This window comes from Perca fluviatilis, chromosome 18 (genome assembly GCF_010015445.1).
Source record: "Perca fluviatilis chromosome 18, GENO_Pfluv_1.0, whole genome shotgun sequence".
Lineage (NCBI taxonomy): Eukaryota > Metazoa > Chordata > Actinopteri > Perciformes > Percidae > Perca > Perca fluviatilis.
This window is the reverse complement of record NC_053129.1, coordinates 6132568-6153283: the sequence shown is the minus strand read 5'-3', so window position 1 is coordinate 6153283 and position 20716 is coordinate 6132568. Positions and strand designations below refer to the sequence as shown.

The window sequence follows — 20716 nt, the reverse complement described above, 5'->3', positions numbered from 1 at the left end:
TGTTTTACTATGGGAATCGCCTCGGTGTAACCAACTAAGGAAGCTCCGATGACACCACGTCTGTCCGTGACAGACAGGTCAAACTGTGCTAGGGCCACGCCCCTTCATATAATCGCAGTCGACCAGCTCCTTACAAATCATTGCAGATAGGTTTCTTTCTGTGTCTATGCAAGGAGGGACGTGTTGGTGAAACACCTCTATCTGTTATCAAAGAACTGGGGTTAAGTAACCTAGAACAGTGGTTCCCAACCTTTTTTCCTTGGCGCCCCCCCTACTTATGTCTAAGAAAAGCTGAGCCCCCCCCCCCCGGAAACCAAAGTTGAGGTAACTCTCGAGATAGAGCCTTACTTTCTTTTTTGATACAGAGGAATTATCAGCACTTTTACTTTTCTCCACCATGTTTCATTCATAAAATAGTGATGCCGTGGTGGCAGGAAAGACGAGGATGATAGCAGCTAGTAGCTAGCAGCTAAAAGCTAGCAGCCAACAGCTGACCTGATGACAGCAAGGGTCCCAGGTTAAGAGGTCCCAGAGGTTTGGCCTACTAAGTAACCTGCCTCCTATTTTAATCGAGAACAAAAATATATACTTTTTATACCGACTTTTGTATACATTATATATTCTAGTGTATTATCATAATTTGTTTAACGTGCAAATATTTTTTTTTACCTCAACCTCAAACCAGATAAAGACCTGCGCCCCCCCCCCTGTGATCTTTGCTGCCCCCCTAAGGGGTGCCCGGACCCCAGGTTGGGAACCACTGACCTAGAAGTTCTTTTTCTAACTCCGTTTGGTGTTTCACTATGGGAGATGTAGACCACTCCCGGATTGCCTGAATCTCCCAAAGCCAAATAATATTGAACCGAGAGTCACACTAACCCCGGCGCCGTAACCTCCAGCACAGCCTGTGCCAAGGACGGTCCGGAAACATTGAGCCTGTAAAACCTCACAAAAGTGTGAGGCGTAGCCCAGCTTGCTCCCGCACAAATTTCCTTCACTGACACACCCCTGAAAAGGGCCCATGAAGTGGCCATGCCGCTTGTGGAATGAGCTCTAAGACCCAGTGGGGCCTGTAAACCTTTACGCTCATAGGCCAATGATATGGCCTCCACAATCCAGTGGGACAGCCTCTGGCGGGACAATGGCTTACCCTTGTGGGGAGTAGCCCAGGACACGAACAGCTGATCCGCTTTTCTGAACCCAACCGTCCTACTCACATACATGTGCAGAGCCCGGACAGGGCATAACATGTGACGTCTTTGCTCCTCCCCTGAAGAGAAAGGAGGCGGGTGGAAAGCCTGTAACTTACTCGCTTTGCAGTGGTTAAAGCCAAGAGCAAAACTGTTTTAAGAGACAAACTTCATCCCCACTGCCTTCATAGGCTCAAATGGGTGATGAGAGAGGGCGTCCAACACAACCGACAAATCCCACAGAGGAACCAGGGGCCTTGAAACTGGGAGCTTGTGGCGTGCCCCTTTCATGAAGCGACAAACCAAGGGATGATGCCCTGCCGGCTTATCCCCGAAACCTACATGGCAAGCTGAGACAGCAGCCAAGTACACCACCTTAATTGTGGAGAAAGCTTTCCCTTTATCCATTTGGTACTGCAGGAAACACAGCAGGTCCACCACAGAACACTGGTAAGGGATGGTATCCCTATGTTTGCACCACTACTCAAAAACCCGCCACTTTCCGCTGTAAAGAGAGCGGGTTGACGTGGCCCTTGCGCTTTGAATGGTATCAATGACCGTTCTGGCAGGCCTGATGCATTCAGGTTCCACCTCTCACGGGCCAAGCCAAAAGCGCCTGCGAATGGGGAGAGGCCATGGCACTCCCGCCAGGAGCTGTATTATCTCTGCTACCGAATGCTTGGATGACCACAGCGGCGCTATCAGGATTAGCCACAGGTCCGGACCTCTCACCCTCACCAGGGTGGGGGAGATCAGACTGAGGGGGGGAAATGCATAGAGTAGCACGTGTGGCCACGGGTGGGCTAGAGCATCCACACATTTACGTCTGCCAGAGAGAAGAACATTGGACACTGGACATTGGTGCGTTTTCCTGCGAGGCGAAGAGATCTACGGCTGCCTGACCGTATCTCTGCCAGATCTGTCCCACCACCTGTGGGTGCAGAGTCCACTCCCCGTACAGAGGGTTTCCCCGTGACAGAAGATCTGCACCCCTGTTTAGAAAGCCTGGCACGTGTGTTGCTCGAAGAGACAGCAGTCTCCCGCTGCTCCACAAAAGCACTGTGCGAGCCAACTTGTGCAACTGCAGTGAGCAAGTGCCGCCCTGGCGATGTACGTAACCACTGTGGAGTTGTCTGTTTTCACTAAAACATGACGACCTTGGAGAAAGTGCAGAAAATGTTTCAGAGCCAGAAACACCGCCATAAGCTCCAAGACATTTATGTGAGCCTGGGCTAATCTCCGGCTCCAGGTGCCATTCATGGGTGGAGGGCTGCTACGCACGTATGGAGTTATATTCCTATCTTTAATCAAGAGCGCATTCTTTCAATTTGAGAGCATTTCTCACTGATATTACGTTCAGATTTTGTAATAATTTCCCTCAAAACCTTGCTCTCACACTCAAATAGTCACTGCTCGCGCTTGGATTTGCTCTGCTTGAGCTCAAAGTTTGTGCTTCTCAGCTGCTTGTGCCAGATTTGCTCTGCTCAAAGTTTTGTTTGCGCACTTGCGCGCTGATTTGCTCTGCTTGCACTCAAACTTTCTGCTTGGACTTCAGATATGTTATTGTTTGGACAGATTTCATGCTCTCAGCTTTGAACCTTCTCCTGCACTCGACCGCTGATTCTGCTCACTTTGCAAAAATTAATGCGCAAGTTTTTTTTGTGTTATAACCCTGTCAAAAGTCAACAACCAATAGAATGCCAGCTGTAGTGTTGACCAATGAAATGATCCCAACCCCGTTGAGGGTGCGTTCACTTTACTTTAGAACGTCTGTTGAAGGCGGCTGCACTGTAACCTGACTGTAACCAAGTTTATATATCCCCGCGCCGTTTATAGCTTTATTATAAGTATATGTCAACAATGTGCACAGAATGGCCGGCCCTTTCACCTGCACCCGTCAGGAAACGGAGGAAAGCTTTGAAGTGGGACGTATGAAGTTATGTCCACAACTACGAGGGTGAGTAACATAACTTAAGCACCTAGCTAGCTAGCTAGCATATGGCCTAGCTTGATGTCCAGAAACAAATAGAGGTGGTTTAATGTACCTAAACAATGATCAATGATTACCAAATTTCTCTCTCATATTGCTCCTCATAACCACTGAAAACTGTCAAAAAAAATCTAACCCAAAGTCCAATTATTATGGACGTTATGTGACTGATAACTGATTGATATCTGATTGATCATTGTTAGGTACATTAAGTTACCACGTTAAGCTTTTTCACGTTAAGCGTTAGAATGTCCCGGCTGCTGTTGGGGGAAACTGTAGTCTATAACTTCCTGAGCGACTGATCGTCCATTTTTGCCCCCTTTACATAATAAATATGGCTATGAAATGGAACATGAAATACATAAATGAGGCAATACATATATAGGCATTAGTCATTATAGTTCAATAGCCTAAATACATATGTTTTACTTATATTTATTTCCGGGGACTTTTATTTATTCCGTCTATTTATATGCACGTTATATTCAAAGGAAGTTTAGTTATCTCACAGGCTCAGACTAAAAGCAGCAGCAAGCCTGCCTGACATCAGTGCATAGCATATCCAGCAAAGTAAATAAAACATGAATAAATCACGCAGGCGTTAGATTCCCAGGTCAGCTAGAGCGGATAACGCAGCTCTGCAGACGGACCAGAGTCAGTCAGCACCGGGGAGCGAACCGCGGGGACCAAGCTCACAGGGCTGGTAGCTAACTGCTAGCTAGCTGCAGCAGCTAATATTAGAATATTAGACCCAGCACCGGAGGTCTGATCCCCATGATTTAAAACGAAAATCAAATAACCATTTGTTTTTTAATACCTGTTTATGAAATGAAAATCAAATGAATGAAAAAGTACATGGACCCAGGGTCCGTGTACTTTTTCGTTCATTCGATTTTCATTTCATAAACAGACTTAAAAAACAAAAAACGAATTGTTATTTGATTTTCGTTTTAAAATACAACAATTGAAATTGAAATACAAGGCATTTTTTTCCTTTTCATGGTTAACAATGATGGGAGAAATTAAAAATATGCTGTCATTTTCATTTTCTATTTCATATAACAAAAATAAAATCACTCGGAAATAGAAATGAAAAAAGGGTTGTTTTTTTCATATTCAGAGACCGGATGTTGACATTTCCAAGGCAACAGCGCCAGCATAGTCTACCAGTGTTGCTTTCAGCCCAGGCTAAAATTACTTTGGAAACCTGTGCTCTTGATAATGCTTGGGGGGGAATTTTATTTCATAATGTCACATGTATTTATTCCCCTCTCTCCCTGCCTCCCTCTGACTCTCTGTCTCTACCTGCCGCAGACAACTTCGCCCCATCGAACCAGCTGAGGAAACAGACTTTCGGTTCACGGCTGCAACGTTACCGTTACGCACCCGTTAACAATCCCAGCAAACTTTCTGTTGCTGATCTGGCAGAGTCACGCGGTTGGGATCAGATCATGGGGATCTGACCTCCGGTGCTGGGTCTATTATAATATTAGCTGCTGTTGCAGCTAGCTAGCAGCTAGCCACCAGCCCTGTGACCTCGGTCCCCACGGTTCGCTCCCGGTGTTGACTGACTCTGGTCCGTTGCAGAGGCTTCCCGCTTAGCTGAGCTGGGAATCTGCCGTGCTCGTGATTTATTCATATTTTATTTTATTTGCAGATAGTGATATGCTATGATGCACTGATGTCAGGCAGGCTTGCTGCTGCTTTTAGTCTGAGTCTGTGAGATAACCAAACTTCCCTTAAATATACCGCACGTGTATAAATAGATGGAATAAATTAAAAGTCCCTCGAAATACATAGTAAAACATACATGTATTTAGGCTAGGAGGTATTATGACTAAAGCCTGTATTTCATGATCTATTTCATAGCCATATGTATATTTATGTAAGGGGGGCAAAAACGGAAGTTATAGGCTACAGATTCCCTCAGCTGCAGCCGGACATTCTAAAACGCTTTAACGGAAATGCCAAACCTTAAATGTACCTAAACAATGATCAATCAAATATCAGTCAGTTATCAGTCAGATAATGTCCATAACGATGTTTTAGTATTTTTTGATCACTGTTTATAAACAGTGATCAAAAATTCGAACGCGAAAAAAGCTTAAGTTACGTTAACGTTACGCTTTTTCCCTACAATTTCCCTTAATGAAGCAGAAACCCTTAATGTCAGCTAACGTCCATAATAATTGTACTTTGGGTTAGATTTTTTAGTTTTTCAGTGGTTATGAGGAGCAATATGAGAGAGAAATTTGGTAATCCTTGATCATTGCTCATTGATCATAGAGCGGGTAACGCCAGCTCTGCAGAGTCAGTCCCGGGGAGCGAACCGCGAGGACCGAGGTCACAGGGCTGGTGGCTAGCTGCTAGCTAGCTGCAGCAGCAGCTAATATTAGAATATTAGACCCAGCACCGGAGGTCTGATCCCCATGATCTGATCCCGAACCCCCGGTGACTCTCTGCCAGATCAGCAAGCTTAACGGCAGCAACAGAAAGTTTGCTGGGATTGTTAACGGTGGCATAACGGTAACGTTACAGCCGTGAACCGAAAGTCTATTTGCTCCGCTGGTTCGACTCTCTTCGGGCGAAGTTGTCTGCGGTGGGTAGAGACAGGGAGGCAGGGAGAGAGGGTAATAAATACATGTGACATTATGAAATAAAATTCCCCCCAAGGATTATCAAGAGTATAGCTAGCTAGCTAGGTTTCCAAAGTAATTTTGGCCTGGGCTGAACACTGGTAGGCTAGGCTGGCACTGTTGCCTTGGAAATGACAACATCCGGTCTCTGAATATAAAAAAACAAGCCTTTTTTCGTTTCTGTTTTCGAGTGATTTTATTTTTGTTATATAAAATAGAAAATGAAAATCACAGCATATTTTAAATTTCTCCCATCCCATTTCGACAATGAAAAAGAAAAAACGCATTGTATTTCAATTTCAAATGTCATGTTTTAAAACGAAAATCAAATAACCATTCGTTTTTTGTTTTTTAATACCTGTTCATGAAATGAAAATCGAATGAACGAAAAAGTACACGGACCACCCAGTCTGTTAAGTACAATTTCACCACTAATAAAACAAATCTAGAGATGATATGCTTTATTTGCAACTTAAATGTAATTTTTTTAATTAATACAAAGCAAACTGAGCAGAAACAACAAGTATTTTGTTGGTTTGTTTCTCTTCTTCCAGGTGTGACTGAAGTACCCGTTGAGCTGCATCACAGCTGCACTATATGCATGGACCTGTGCCAGTCAGTACATTACTCACCTGTGTGCAGAGGACAGGCAGCAGTAGCACAAACCAAGAAGGTTGGCAAGTCTGATAATAATGCAATTGTAAAAATAATAATAATATAATAGTAAAATCATGTTACATACACTTATGTTTCTTGCTTAAATTCACAGGGTGCACAACCAGGCCTGGGAGAGAAAATTACTGATGTCCACAAAACCAAATCAGAGAAGGTAAGGTAAGATAGTAATGATGTTAAAGCAAGCTATGTACACCTAATATATTACGTGTTGATGTCTATAAATCTGTCTTTAATAGGAGCATACTATACAAAGACAACAGTGGAGAGTTCCTGGATCGGTCTGTCCTCAAAGTGCCAGAGATCTACAAGGACTTCACCCTTTTCTGCACCATCAGCGTATAATCAAAGTGATAAAAGAGAGAACAAATTATTGTTTTCTCTGTTGACATGAATAGGTGCCTGTAATGTCTGTCCATATATTCAATCAATTCAATAAATATTGATAAGTATCACTGCTATTTCTTAAATCATTGTAGTTTTTCAGAGCAATAAGATACAGATTATTAAAACCATGTTCACATTTGCAACAAATTAAAACCCTGATCAAGGCAAATTGTTTTTTCATGTTCCATAACATTTATAAAAAAAAACAGTACAATTAAATTTACCAGAGCTGACACTTGGTAAATAGCTTTAATTTACCTTGTCAAAACAATGAGTAATTCATAACAAATTGCACAATATTTGACACGTAACCTTAAAAGTGTATGGTTCATACTACGGTGAAGCAGTACAATGTGCCTATAGGATTTACTGTAGCAGGAACATTGATATTGGCAAACAGATGACCCAGGTTCAGGTGAGTTTGTGAGCAGGCTTATGAATAAAGATAAGATAGGCCTAGTGTTCACAAGAGGGATGATTCAGGTATGGCAACACAAATTAAGAATAATTCAATTAAATAGGAGGTATGTACAACTAGTAGAAGATAAATTAACTATACAAGAGCAATTAAGGTAAAGTTATGAGGTGGCAAGCTAAAGTATAGTCAATAGCATGGAGTCAAGTCAACAGTGTACACCAGAATAATATATACTGTGATTAAGTAATGATACTTACTGTTGTCTGTACTAATATAACACCAAAAAATAATACAGTGTTTGATGCAGTATGGAGAACAATCAAGTCCCATATGAACCCAAGAGACTTTAAGTGCAGCTGTTGATGATGTTCACTACAAACAAAACTTGCAGATGGTTGTAGTCTGTAGCCAGTCATACAGTAGGTAGATCTGGAGCAGATGGTTGTAGTCTGTAGCCAGCCATACAGTAGGTAGATCTGGAACAGATGGTTGTAGTCTGTAGCCAGCCATACAGTAGGTAGATCTGGAGCAGATGGTTGTAGTCTGTAGCCAGCCATACAGTAGGTAGATCTGGAGCAGATGGTTGTAGTCTGTAGCCAGCCGTACAGTAGGTAGATCTGGAGTAGCAGGGTGAATTCTAGCTATCATGGGTTGGTGATATGACACACAGATCAACAGGGGTCAAACCCCTCAGCCCCACCTGGATGAAAAAGAAAGTAAAACAAAATACTTGTTTTTTCAGTTCAGTTTGCTTTGTATTAATTAAACAAATAACTGCTATTTAAGGAGCAAATAAGAAACCATATCATTTCTAGATCTGTTTTTATTATAGTGATAAAATTGAACTTAACATTACGTTTTATACAGATTGCTATGAATCTATTTTCAAACTAATGTTATATGAAGGAATGAAGACTAAATTCTGATGAACAACACACAACAGTGATGCAAAAAGCACACAAACAATCCAGTTTCTTGTGTTCTTTCAGTTATATTACAGTTTATGTTTTACTACTGGCTCTAACATGAAATTAGCCAAATCCCAGGAACATGGTTAACCAAACGAGGAAAAAATACAAAGTAGGGTCATCACATATACACACACTGTCCGTCATATGTCGTTCAATCTAGCTAGCTATACAATAAAGAACATATATTTGTTTCTGGACATCAAGCTAGGCTATATGCTAGCGCCATATGCTAGCTAGCTATCTAGGTGCTTAAGTTATGTTACTCACCCTCGTAGTTGTGGACATAACTTCAGTACGTCCCACTCAAAAAGCTTTCTCCCGTTTCCTGACGGGCGGCGACCATTCTGTGCACATTGTTGACATATACTTATAATAAAGCTATAAACGGCGCGGGGATATATAAACTTGGTTACAGTCAGGTTACAGTGCAGCCGCCCTCAACAGACGTTCTAAAGTAAAGTGAACGCACCCTCAACGGGGTTGGGATCATTTCATTGGTCAACACTACAGCTGGCATTCTATTGGTTGTTGACTTTTGATAGGGTTATAACACATAATCTGAGTCCAAGCAGAAAGTTTGAGTGCAAGCAGAGCAAATCCAAGCGCGAGCACAAACTTTGAGCACAAGCAGAGAAAATCCAAGCGCGAGCACAAACTTTGAGCACAAGCAGAGCAAATCCAAGCGCGAGCAGTGACTATTTGAGTGTGAGAGCAAGGTTTTGAGGGAAATTATTACAAAATCTGAACGTAATATCAGTGAGAAATGCTCTCAAATTGAAAGAATGCGCTCTTGATTAAAGATAGGAATATAACTCCATACGCACGGCAGTTATTTTCACCCTTCGGTTGAAATGACGGCGTGGGCACAGCTGAAAATCCCTCATCATTAACAGCCCCAAATATAACACAGACACTCAGGGCTCCAGACTAACTTTTTTCACAAGGAGCACAGTGGCCCCCTACTGAAAATTTTAGGGGCGCAACCAGAAAATTTAGGGGCACACACCGTAAATCAACATGCTAACCAAATATTCACATTTCTACTAATTTCCACTGTATTACTAGTAAATAATTTGATAATAGAGGCAGAAATTACAATGTGCTGTTTCAAATTCAGTGTCACGTTTGAAGATGCAACATAGAAGGCACCATTGCTGTCATGACAGTAAACAAAATATTTAAAAAATATACCAACTCTAGTCTACAATTACAATGAATTCACCTTAAAATTAAACATGCATTGTTTAGGCTACTACCCTTAGGGTTGGGTACCTTTCGCATCTGAACCAATATTGGTACATATACCTGAAATTATGTTCCAGTACCCAACGGTACATTTTTTCGGGTACTTTCCCTCTGTAATTACAAAACAATTATTTCAGTTGTAAAAATAATTTCAAACCTATTTATCCTATGTACTTAGAACATAATGTTATTTTATTTCAGTTGTAAAAATAATTCCAAACCTATTTATCCTATGTACTTAGAACATTATGTTATTTTATTAGAATATGTTACACTCTAAAGAAATTAAAAAAATAAAAATAAAACCTCTCCCTCTCTCCTCCCAAACCCGTCCCTACAACCTATTAAATTGAATAATTATTTATTTCTTACTCACTGTAACTTTTTTAGCCTTATTTTCATCACGACCGTTTTTAATTGCGCTTTAATGTTTCATGTAAAGCACTTTGAATTGCCTTGTTGCTGAAAGGAGCTGTAGAAATAAATTTGCCTTGCCTTACACCCTCAGCCTGTCAGTCAGTCACCAGGGCACAGTTGCACACTGTTGTGCCTGCTGCTTGTCTCAGAGGAAGTGTAACGTCAACAGCACCGTGACTGTTTTTAATATCATATAGCAGAAAACGCTGTCTGCGTGAAGTTTTTAAAAACTGTAACCATACTTGAAACCACTTTATCGGCATCACTCACTGTGACTTCAACAAAACAGCTGACGTAGTTTGCGCCGATCGCAACTCTGCGTGTGTGCGAGTGTGTGTGTTTGTGTCGGAGCACCGCTCTCTGTCAATTTTCAGAGAGGATAGATAAGCTTGCGCTTACGCGCTCAGGTACCTACGTTTCGACATTTAACGTGTAAAAAAAGGGGGCAAATGTACTGGTCGCACATGTGCGACTGGATGTAAAATTCAGTCGCACACTCTCAAATTTTGGTCGCAAAATGCAACCATTTGGTCACAGTCTGGAGCCCTGACACTACTGTCGCCATCAGGCCGAGCAGGCTAAAGCACAGTCTGAACGGCACGGCTTTGCTCAGCCAGAAAAGGGAGAGACATTGCCCCAGAGACGCTAATCTCCCCTCCAATAGCGTGACGCAGTAGGAGAGGGACTTTATTTTTAGACCCAAATATTCCGTACATTGCGTGGGTTCTACTCGGCTCTTTGCACAGTTTATGTTGAACCCCAAATCCCCTGAGATGAGTTATCACCGTAGTGGAATCTCTGACTGCCTGCTCCAGAGAGTGGGAGCAGATCAGATAGTTGTCTATGTACGAAAATATTCTGATACCGCTGTTCCTTAATGGTGACAGCGCTGCCTCCACACACCTGGTGAACACCCTCGGTGCTAACGACAGCCCAAATGGGATGGCTTGGTATTCGTAGGTTCTGCCTTAGAAATTTTCTGTGTGCGGGATAAATGGCGATGTGGAAATATGCATCTGAAAAATCTATCGTCACAAACCAATCCCCCGGGCGGATTGAATGACAGAGCACTTTGTGTGTTAAAATCCTGAAAGTGTATTTTCGTAGGTGTCTGTTTCACACAGAGATCGGGCGAAGGGATGAGCACCCTTTTTTGGGAATGAGGAAATAGCTGGAGTAAAACCCCTGATGCGTTTCCTCGCTCGGCACAGCTCTGATAGCTTGTTTGTTCCAATAGTGATGTTATTTCGTCCTCTAGGACTCTGTCCTCTGTGCTGCATCCCCTTTCATCACTGAAACTAACACACCGTTGAATCTGGGTGGTTTCATAGCAAACTGTAGCCTGTAACCCTGACAAACAGTGGATAAAACCCATGGGTGAACTGCGCATGCGCACCACCGGTCTGCTCGAGCAGAGAGGGGGGCCCCTGGAGCCGCACTGCAGTGACGTCACCTCCATGGGTTGGAGGGAGCGGTCTGCCCTGGGAGGAGTGTGAGCTCCCCCTGCAGGGACCTGATAGTTCAGTTTTATTTTTATCTTTATTTTGTTTTGAGGGTAGCATTTCACCCTCGGCTCTGCGCCTGTATGCATGTTGCCTCTTTGAACATGGTGCTTGGTGTCACTGTGAACATGGTGAAAGTGCTTGGTGGCACTGGAATACTTTCTGCCACTGACTCTTCTCGTCTTGGATGAGGAGGGAGAGTTGTGAAACACCAGGGCCCCTGAACCACAAACCTCGGGGCTCTGCTCCACCTCTCCAACCTTCCTCCTCTTCGTAGGAGGGATGGAGGGAGAAGTTGGGGGAGTTAGGATGGCCGCTTCTTCTTCCCCTCTCCAGGGTGGGAGTGGTGGCTCTTGGCTAGTAGTGTTTTCCCACACGGCTTGGGATTGTCTGACCGAGACTGCTGGCTAGTCTGTTGACCAGTGGCTTGTCTCTGTGGCTTTGCAGCCCCTTGCTTTACTTTTGCTGCCGCTGCGTCAAAGCCACCTCTCTGTCCCTGCTAGGGGCGGGATGTGTGTTTTCGGGGTAGGCAGAGGTCAAAGGCTTCGCCCTCCTGTTTCCTGAGGGTGCTGGTCTCTCTCATCTTCTCTAAAGCTGGAACAAACAGACCTTTGGTGGGGTCGTATGTTGCGTCCATAACCTCTGCTTTCTGTGTGTCGCTCAGGGCCGATAGGTTCAGCCCCAAGGCCCTCTCACCTGCGACTGCGAGCCCCATTACACGGCCGCAGCCCTGCACCGCACCCCATGAGGATCGCAGCACCAGGTCATTCACAACACAGATTTTGTCCCAGAGGACCGGGTTAGGAGCCCCTGAGTCCAGCTGACGGCCCATCTCCTCGAGGATTTCAGCCTGGTACGCAGCCAGCAGTGTCATTGCATTTAGAGAGCAGACTGACTGGGCTGCATATCTGTACATCCTCTGAAACATGGAGGCAGTGAGACGCTCCATCTTGTTAGGCAGAGGAATGCTGTGTGAGGCTGAGAGAGAGAGCGGCGGTTTGGGTGGAGGTGATGAGCCACTGAAGGTTCCACCACTGGGGGTTCAGTCAGCCCCAGTGCCTCCATCCCGTGGATCTCCAGCATAGAGCAGCCCATGGTTGGGAGCCTACTCTTAAATTGGCTGGACCAGTACCGGCTCATTTCCTTCATACAGGCAGGCACTGCCGACAGAAGCTGTTTCGCAGGCGGCTGGGCAGGTGGGAGCCTCTTGCCGTCGTACAGGTCTCTCTCTTCCCCCTCGGTCCTGGACTGCTGACCACTGTATTCCCAATTTGGCCGCTGACCACCGGGGGAGCAGCGTCAGTTGCGTTAGGAGGCCTTGACTGTGGAATGGAGAATGTGGAGTCCTCCTCCTCGTCCTCCATCCCGAGGAGGTCCTCGTAAAGTGGAGGCATGTCTTGGGACTTCTCGTCCATCATGTCCGCCCAGCTAGGTGTAGCTCGCGGCTGATGGGTACTGCTTGTGGCTTTTGCGGTGGTTCCCGACAGACATGGGTCATGACTGTTGGCCACGGCCACTCTCAGCCGCCTTTCCAGTATCTTTTCCGGCATTGACGCGCATTGGGCGCACGACTGTGGGTCAGCCAGCGCTGCCTGAGTGTGTTTAGTGCCCATGCAGGCTATGCACATCGGGTGAGGGTCCCTGCCCGAGATGGATGCCCCACATGATGCGGGACACGGGCGAGATACAGCCTCACTAGGCTTCGGCTCCGACCCTTTGGCGGGGGCCGCTGCTGAGGACATGGTGACTATTAAGTTTTCTTTTTTTAGACGATTCAAACGGAATAATGTTGTTACGATGGACAGAACGGACCCAAACGCAAAGCTCAAAAAACAAATACTTTATTAAACAAACAAGGAGGGAGGAGTACGGGAGAAAAAACTAGGAAGGTGAGGGACAACAAGGAAAAACCTAGGATGGTGAGGAACGCAGGAGAAGAAACTAGGATGGCAGGGGCTCAAGGGAAAAATCTAGGACAACCAGGGAACTCAGGGAGACGCGGGGAAACCGGGGCTGGGAAGCCGCGGAGGAGGCACTGGAACGGGGGAGCCGAGGAGCGAAGGAGAGCTGGCTGGAGCGTGGAAGCAGAGGCAGAGCGATGTAGGGTGCCGTGGGAGGAGGACTGAGCGGGGAGGCCAGCTGACTGAAACAGAGGGAGGAAGTGGATCTGAAAGACAAACACAAAGGAGGACAAGCAAAAGAGACACAGGGAGAGAGAGGCAGGGCAACAAAAAAACACCAGAGACAGCAGAGAAAAATCAACAAACTCACAGCCAGCTGGTCCCAACCACAACAGTACCCCCTCCTCAACGGACGCCTCTAGGCGGACCGCCAGGCTTGTCCGGGTGGGCCCTGTAGAAGTCCTTTATGAGTGTGTTGTCGAGGATCTGGCTGGCAGGTATCCAGGATCGTTCCTCCGGACCGTAGCCGGCCCAGTCCACAAGGTACCGGTAACCCCGGCCCCTCCGTCGCACGTCCAGGAGGCGGCGTACCGTATAGGCCGGATGGCCGTCGATGATCCGGGGAGGAGGGGGCGCTGCCACCGGGGCAGAGAGAGAGCTGGTAGAGACTGGTTTGAGCTGGGAGACATGGAAGACTGGATGTATCTTGAAATGAGGCGGGAGCCTGAGCCTGACGGCGGCGGGATTCAGGACGGCCTCGATGGTATAGGGTCCCACAAACCGGGGGTTGAGCTTCTTGGAGGAGGTTTGGAGGGGGAGGTCCCGGGAGGATAACCACACCTTCTGGCCAGGCTGGTAGACGGGAGCTGGAGTCCGGTGGCGGTCTGCAAGGCGTTTATTTCGGGAAGCGGCACGGGACTCAAACACCGAATCCATAAGAGGAAGTGGATACTTGGTTTTTATCGTTATGGAGTTAAGCCCCCGGTAGTCTATACATGGACGTAGTGTTTTGTCTTTCTTGGCCACAAAGAAGAAACCAGCGCCCAGAGGAGACGAGGACGGCCGAATGATTCCAGCGGCCAGGGAATGTTTGATGTACTGCTCCATAGCCTCCCTCTCCGGACGCGACAGATTAAACAGCCGACTGGATGGGAGGGGCGCGTCCGGGAAAAGAGCTATGGAGCAATCGCAAAGGGCGGTGGGGGTAAAGACAAGGCCTGCTCCTTACTAAACACCTGAGCCAGGTCATGGTATTCAGGGGGGACTAGCGTTAAATCAGGGGGGACTGGGGAGTAAGAGGCTTAGCGGGCTTACCGGGGGCGGGCGCGGACAACAGACAGGACGTGTGACACTGAGTACTCCAATTCCTGATCTTCCCCCGTGCCCAGTCAACATAGGGGTTGTGAGAGATGAGCCAGGGGAGACCAAGGACAATGGGGGACGCAGGAGAGGAGATGAGGTGAAAGGGGAGAGATTCATGATGATTACCGGAGGTTAGGAGATGGAGCGGGGGAGTGCGATGGGTAACGGTGGTGAGTGAACGGTTATTGAGACCGATGGCGTGAAGGGGCGTGTCAAGGGGAATTTGGGGAATGGAGAGTTGTCGAGCGATTTTAATATCGAGAAAGTTTTCATCGGCGCCGGCATCAACCAAGGCCCCCAAAGGGAGTGTTACCTCTTGCCAGGACAGGGAAACCTCCAGTAGGAGGCGAGGGTTGGGAGCGGTTTGGCTCGCCAGAGCTCCCACTGCTACCGGCGAGCCAACTCTTTTGGCCGGACGGGGCAGGTGGAAATGAAATGACCGGGGTTACCGCAATAAATGCAGACCCCAGCCAAACGACGGCGCTCTCGCTCTTCGGGCGTAAGGCGGGCACGACCCAATTGCATGGGTTCCGGGGGGGGCGGAGACGGACTGAACGTGGCTGGGAAGGCAAGGGAGCAGAGACCCGAGAAGGTGGAGGGCAGGATCGGGGAGAGGGAGAGGCGCGGAGCGAGCGCTCTCTTTCTCTCTCCCGGATGCGATTATCCAAGTCGATTGCAGTTTCGACAAGGCGGTCCAGACTCTCCGGCTCGTCCCTAGCGGCTAGCAGGTCTTTCATACGTTCGCTAAGCCCATTCAGGAATGCGCGACGGAGAGCCGGACTGTTCCAGCCTGCTCTAGTGGCCAGAATGCGAAAATCAACCGAATACTCCGCGACACTGCGAGTCCCCTGACGGAGATACCATAAAGGGGAATCCGTCTCAGCCCCCTGCACGGGGCGATCAAACACTCTTTTTAGTTCCTCCGTAAAAGCGGAGTACGAGGATAGGAGATCGGGCCGTCCCGCGTTCACCGAAGTGAACCACGAGAGGGCCCGGTCGCGGAGCAACCCGGCGACAAAACGCACCCTGGCCTCGTCAGAGTGGTAAGTTACTGGCTGCCCCCGGAAAACTAGGGCACACTGCACAAGGAAACCCTCGCACGTTCCCAGCTCGCCGGAGAATTTGTCAGGCGGTGAAACGGGAGATTCGAGGGGAACGGGCGGGGCCGAATGTACCACGGGTGAGCGATCAGAATGAGCGGAGGGAGCGGGGTTACTGGAAGGATGGGGAGGCTCGGGGGAAGGAGCAGGTTGGCCCAGTCGCCGGACCTCCTCGACCAGGGAGCGCAGCGTCTCGGCCATGGCGGAGATGGTTGCTGCATGCTGGCTGAGCAGCGCCCCCTGGGAGGCCACGGCGAAAGAGAGGTCTGGCGACGGGGAAGCAGAAGTAGTGGGGGGTTGGGACGAGCCTGCTGGGTCCATGTGGCTGAATTGTTCTGTTACGATGGACAGAACGGACCCAAACGCAAAGCTCAAAAAACAAATACTTTATTAAACAAACAAGGAGGGAGGAGTACGGGAGAAAAAACTAGGAAGGTGAGGGACAACAAGGAAAAACCTAGGATGGTGAGGAACGCAGGAGAAGAAACTAGGATGGCAGGGGCTCAAGGGAAAAATCTAGGATGACCAGGGAACTCAGGGAGACGCGGGGAAACCGGGGCTGGGAAGCCGCGGAGGAGGCACTGGAACGGGGGAGCCGAGGAGCGAAGGAGAGCTGGCTGGAGCGTGGAAGCAGAGGCAGAGCGATGTAGGGTGCCGTGGGAGGAGGACTGAGCGGGGAGGCCAGCTGACTGGAACAGAGGGAGGAAGTGGATCTGAAAGACAAACACAAAGGAGGGTCAGGTAAGGAATAACACAGGTTGGGTAGAAAGCATTCGTTGGCATTGAGTGTCACCAGAGAAGATGAGGCAACAATTCAGCGGAGATGGTCTGTTGGGCCGGTACTGTGAAGTACTGTGCTTGATTGCAGATGGATGGCAGGTGTGAGCGGCCGGAGAGCAGTGATGGGTGATTGGCAGCAGGTGTGTGTAGTCAGTCGGCCAGTAGCAGGCAGGATGGGAGGAGGAAAGCAGGGAGTAGGCAGTAGGGGAGGAGGGAAAGCAAAAGAGACACAGGGAGAGAGAGGCAGGGCAACAATAAAACACCAACAGCAGAGAAAAATAAACAAACTCACAGCCAGCTGGTCCCAACCACAACAAATGTGGCCTTTCATCACCGCCTTAAAGGCCTCCCACAGAGTAGAATCAGAGACCTCTCCATTATCGTTGGTTGTGAGAAAGTCATCAATACATGCAGTCATATGCTCAGTAAAAGATTGGTCATTCAAAAGGACGGGGTTAAAGCGCCAGCTGTACTTCTGTTTGGAGAGAATATCTTTAAATTGAAGTGATAACCAGTCAGATGGTCAGAAATCAAAATATTATAATAAGTGGAATTTGTAATGTTGGGTAGCAATTCAGATGAAATCAGAAAATAATCAATCCTAGTGTATGATTTGTGGACATTAAGAGTAGAAAGATAAAACTCACCAAATATCAAACATGTTCCTAGTCTTAATTAAATGATTTAAAATTTGCACTGAAGCTATTGAAGGAGGTGGTTTTGTTGAAAGTCTGTCTAGGGTTGGGTCCAAGTAGCAGTTAAAGGCACCTCCAATAATGACATTAGGACTAGAGGCTTGTATCATGTCAAAAGCTTTATGAAAAAAAAATCAGGATTGTCACTAGATATTGAGCATTATTACTGGAAAGGAGTTAATGTGACCTGAAATCATGAAGTATCTGCCATAAGGGTCTGCCGTCATAGTGTCAAGGCGAAATGCAATATTTTTATGAAAAACAAAAGCAACCCTTTGCCTTACGAGTTAAAGGCGCTTGAAAAACCTGAGAAATCCACAAAAGACAGTAAAAAAATATGTGCATACCACATATTGCGGTGTGAAACAATCCACTCAAACAACCCCCTGAACATGTTCCCTACCAACCCACAACGTTCTTCCCCAATCTAAGCTTGGGACCGCTTAACGCATGTGAGGTAACGTTACCCCTAAACAGTAGCGAGCTGAAATAAGCTACAAGAAGCAAGCTCAACTCAGGTGTCTATCACGGCTGAAAAATAAAATAGTTGGACAGTCTCACGGAAAAAAAAAAATTTAATTCTCTGAACTATAAAGAGTCATGTTAAAGTTTAACATCCACCCTCTGTTTAAATGTACAGAGCGGCATCAGCGTCTCTGGAATATGTTTTTTAAGTCAGTGTTCAGAAATGACATTGCCTCACCCAGTGTTGTAATGTAACAAATTACACATACTTTTCACGTACCTGTACGTTTGTTATTTATATTTCTGGAAACTTTTACTTTTACTCCACTAAATTTCCTAATAAAATGTAGACTTTTCCTCCACTACATTTCCCCTAAGCATCTTCATTACTCGTTATTACAAAAATAACAGCAGAATTCAATTCAATTCAATTTTATTTATAGTATCAAATCATAACAGAGTTATCTCGAGACACTTTACAGATAGAGTAGGTCTAGACCACAATCTATAAATTCCAAAACCCCAACAATTACAGTAATTCCCTCAAGAGCAAGCATTAGCAGTGGCTATTGCGACAGTGGCAAGGAAAAACTCCCTTTTAGGAAGATTCCTCGGCAGACCCAGACTCTTGGTAGGCGGTGTCTGACAGGGCCGGTTGGGGGTGTGATGAACAGTGGCAAATAATAGTCACATTAAAGATAATGGAACAGTGACTTCGAAGGTCATCGTGGAAGTTCATGTCATAGCAGGGCACATCGTGTCATACTGAGTAGTGCAGTCTCCTATACCGGATCCTGACTACTCTGAGCATAGCATAGCTCTGCGAAGAAGAAACATAAGGACTCCGGGGAGTAAACTCCCCAGAGCTAGGTTAGTAACAAGCATTTCTGGGACAGGATGCATACAAAAGGAAACAAGTAGAGATGAGAGAGCAGCTCAGTGTGTCATAAGAAGGAAGGAACTTCCCCGGCAGTCTAGAATTATAATAGCATAACTAAGAGAGGCAGGTTAAAGAGAGGTGCCTGGTCAGGTTAGAACTCTCCCCAACCGGATCGGGCTGTACTGGCCTGCCTCCCTCTACTCTCACTATATTATTGATTATATAATAAATAAAACTGATGACTACAAAGAGGAGTAAATAATAATCTGATAATACCGAATTCTGCGGAAATATTATTAAATCCTCAATTTCAATACCATATGCCAGCACAAGGTCGAGGGTGTGGTCTGACTGAAAACCGATTGAATCTAACAATGAGTTGAAAGCAGTACTAAGGCTGTCATTGTCAACGTCCACATGGATATTAAAATCACCGAAAATAAGTACTTTGTCGGATTTAAGGAATAAACATGATAAAAACTCTGAGAATTCAGATAAAAATTCAGAATACGGACCTGGAGCCCTGTAAATAACAACGAATATAATTGGCTGTAATGTTTTCCATTTTGGATGTTGAAGATTAAGAACAAGACTCTCAAACGAGTTATAATTTAGTTTAGGTTTAGGATTAATTAACAGGCTTGAATACCATCCAGAGTAGCTATATCTTTAGATAATGAAGTTCGGAGGTGCGTTGGTCCCATCACAATAACTTCAGTTTTGTTTGAGTTTAACATCAGGAAATTGTGGGTCATCCAGGATTTTATATCTTTAATACATGCTTGAAGTTTAGCTAACTGACCACTTTCGTCTGGCTTAATTGACAGATATAATTGGGTGTCGTCTGCGTAACAGTGAAAGTTAATTTACCTAGAGGAAGCTTATATAAGGAAAATAGAATTGGTCCAAGCACTGAGCCTTGAGGAACGCCATGGCTAACTTTAGCGTGCTTGGAGGGTTTATCGTTAATGTTAACAAATTGGGATCGCTCAGAGAAATAGGACTTAAACCAGCTTAGTGCGATTCCTTTAATGCCAACTAAGTGTTCCAGTCTCTGTAACAGGATGGTATGGTCAATAGTGTCAAATGCAGCACTAAGATCTAGTAAAACAAGAATGGAGACAAGTCCTTTGTCTGCAGCAGTTAGAAGGTCGTTAGTAATTTTCACCAGTGCCGTCTCTGTGCTATGATGCTTTCTAAATCCTGATTGAAAGTCATCAAACTATTGCTATGTAGAAAATCACATAACTGATTAGCAACTACCTTCTCAAGGATCTTGGATAAAAAGGGAAGGTTAGATAAAGGTCTATAGTTTGCTAAGGCCTCAGGATCGAGGGTGGGTTTTTTCAGAAGAGGTTTTATCACTGCTACTTTAAATGACTGGGGTACATAACCTGTTAAAAAGGACATATTGATCATATCTAGTAATGAAGTGTTAACCACGGGTAATGCTTCTTTGAGTAGCCTCGTTGGGATAGGGTCTAAGAGACAGGTAGATGGCTTAGCTGAAGATACCTTTAACATTAATTGTTGAAGGTCTATAGGATAAATGCAATCTAAAAATACGAATAGTCGGCTGATTTTTAGCGGTCATTCTTTAGCTTTAAGCAGTGAACCGTTAGAAGCTGTGGGCAAGAGGTGATGGATTTTATCTCTAATTGTTATAATTTTATCATTAAATCATCACTACTCAGAGCTAGAGGAATAGATGGCTCAGTAGAGCTGTGACTCTCTGTCAGCCTGGCTACAGTGCTGAAAAGAAACCTTGGGTTGTTCTTATTTTCTTCTATTAGTGATGAGTAATAGTCTGATCTGGCCTTTCTTAGGGCCTTCCTATAGGTTTTGAGACTTTCTTGCCAATCCAAACGAGATTCTTCCACTTTGGTGGAACGCCATTTACTTTCGAGGTTTCACGAAATTTGTTTTAATACCGGTATGCGAGTTTGGGAGTTATACCAAGGTGCTAATTTCCTTTGCTTCATCATCTTCTTTTTGAGGGGAGCAACAGAGTCTAAGGTCGTCCGTAGGCAGGTCGTAGCACCGTCTACAAATGTATCAATTTGGGAGGGACTGAGGTTAACTTAAAGGTCCTCTGTTATGTT

At 45.8% G+C, this 20716-nt stretch overlaps 1 pseudogene; it reads right to left on the bottom strand.

Moving 5' to 3' along the window:
• Positions 1-869: 869 nt before the first annotated feature.
• LOC120547194 lies at positions 870-2010 on the bottom strand (annotated as a pseudogene).
• Positions 2011-20716: the final 18706 nt, after the last annotated feature.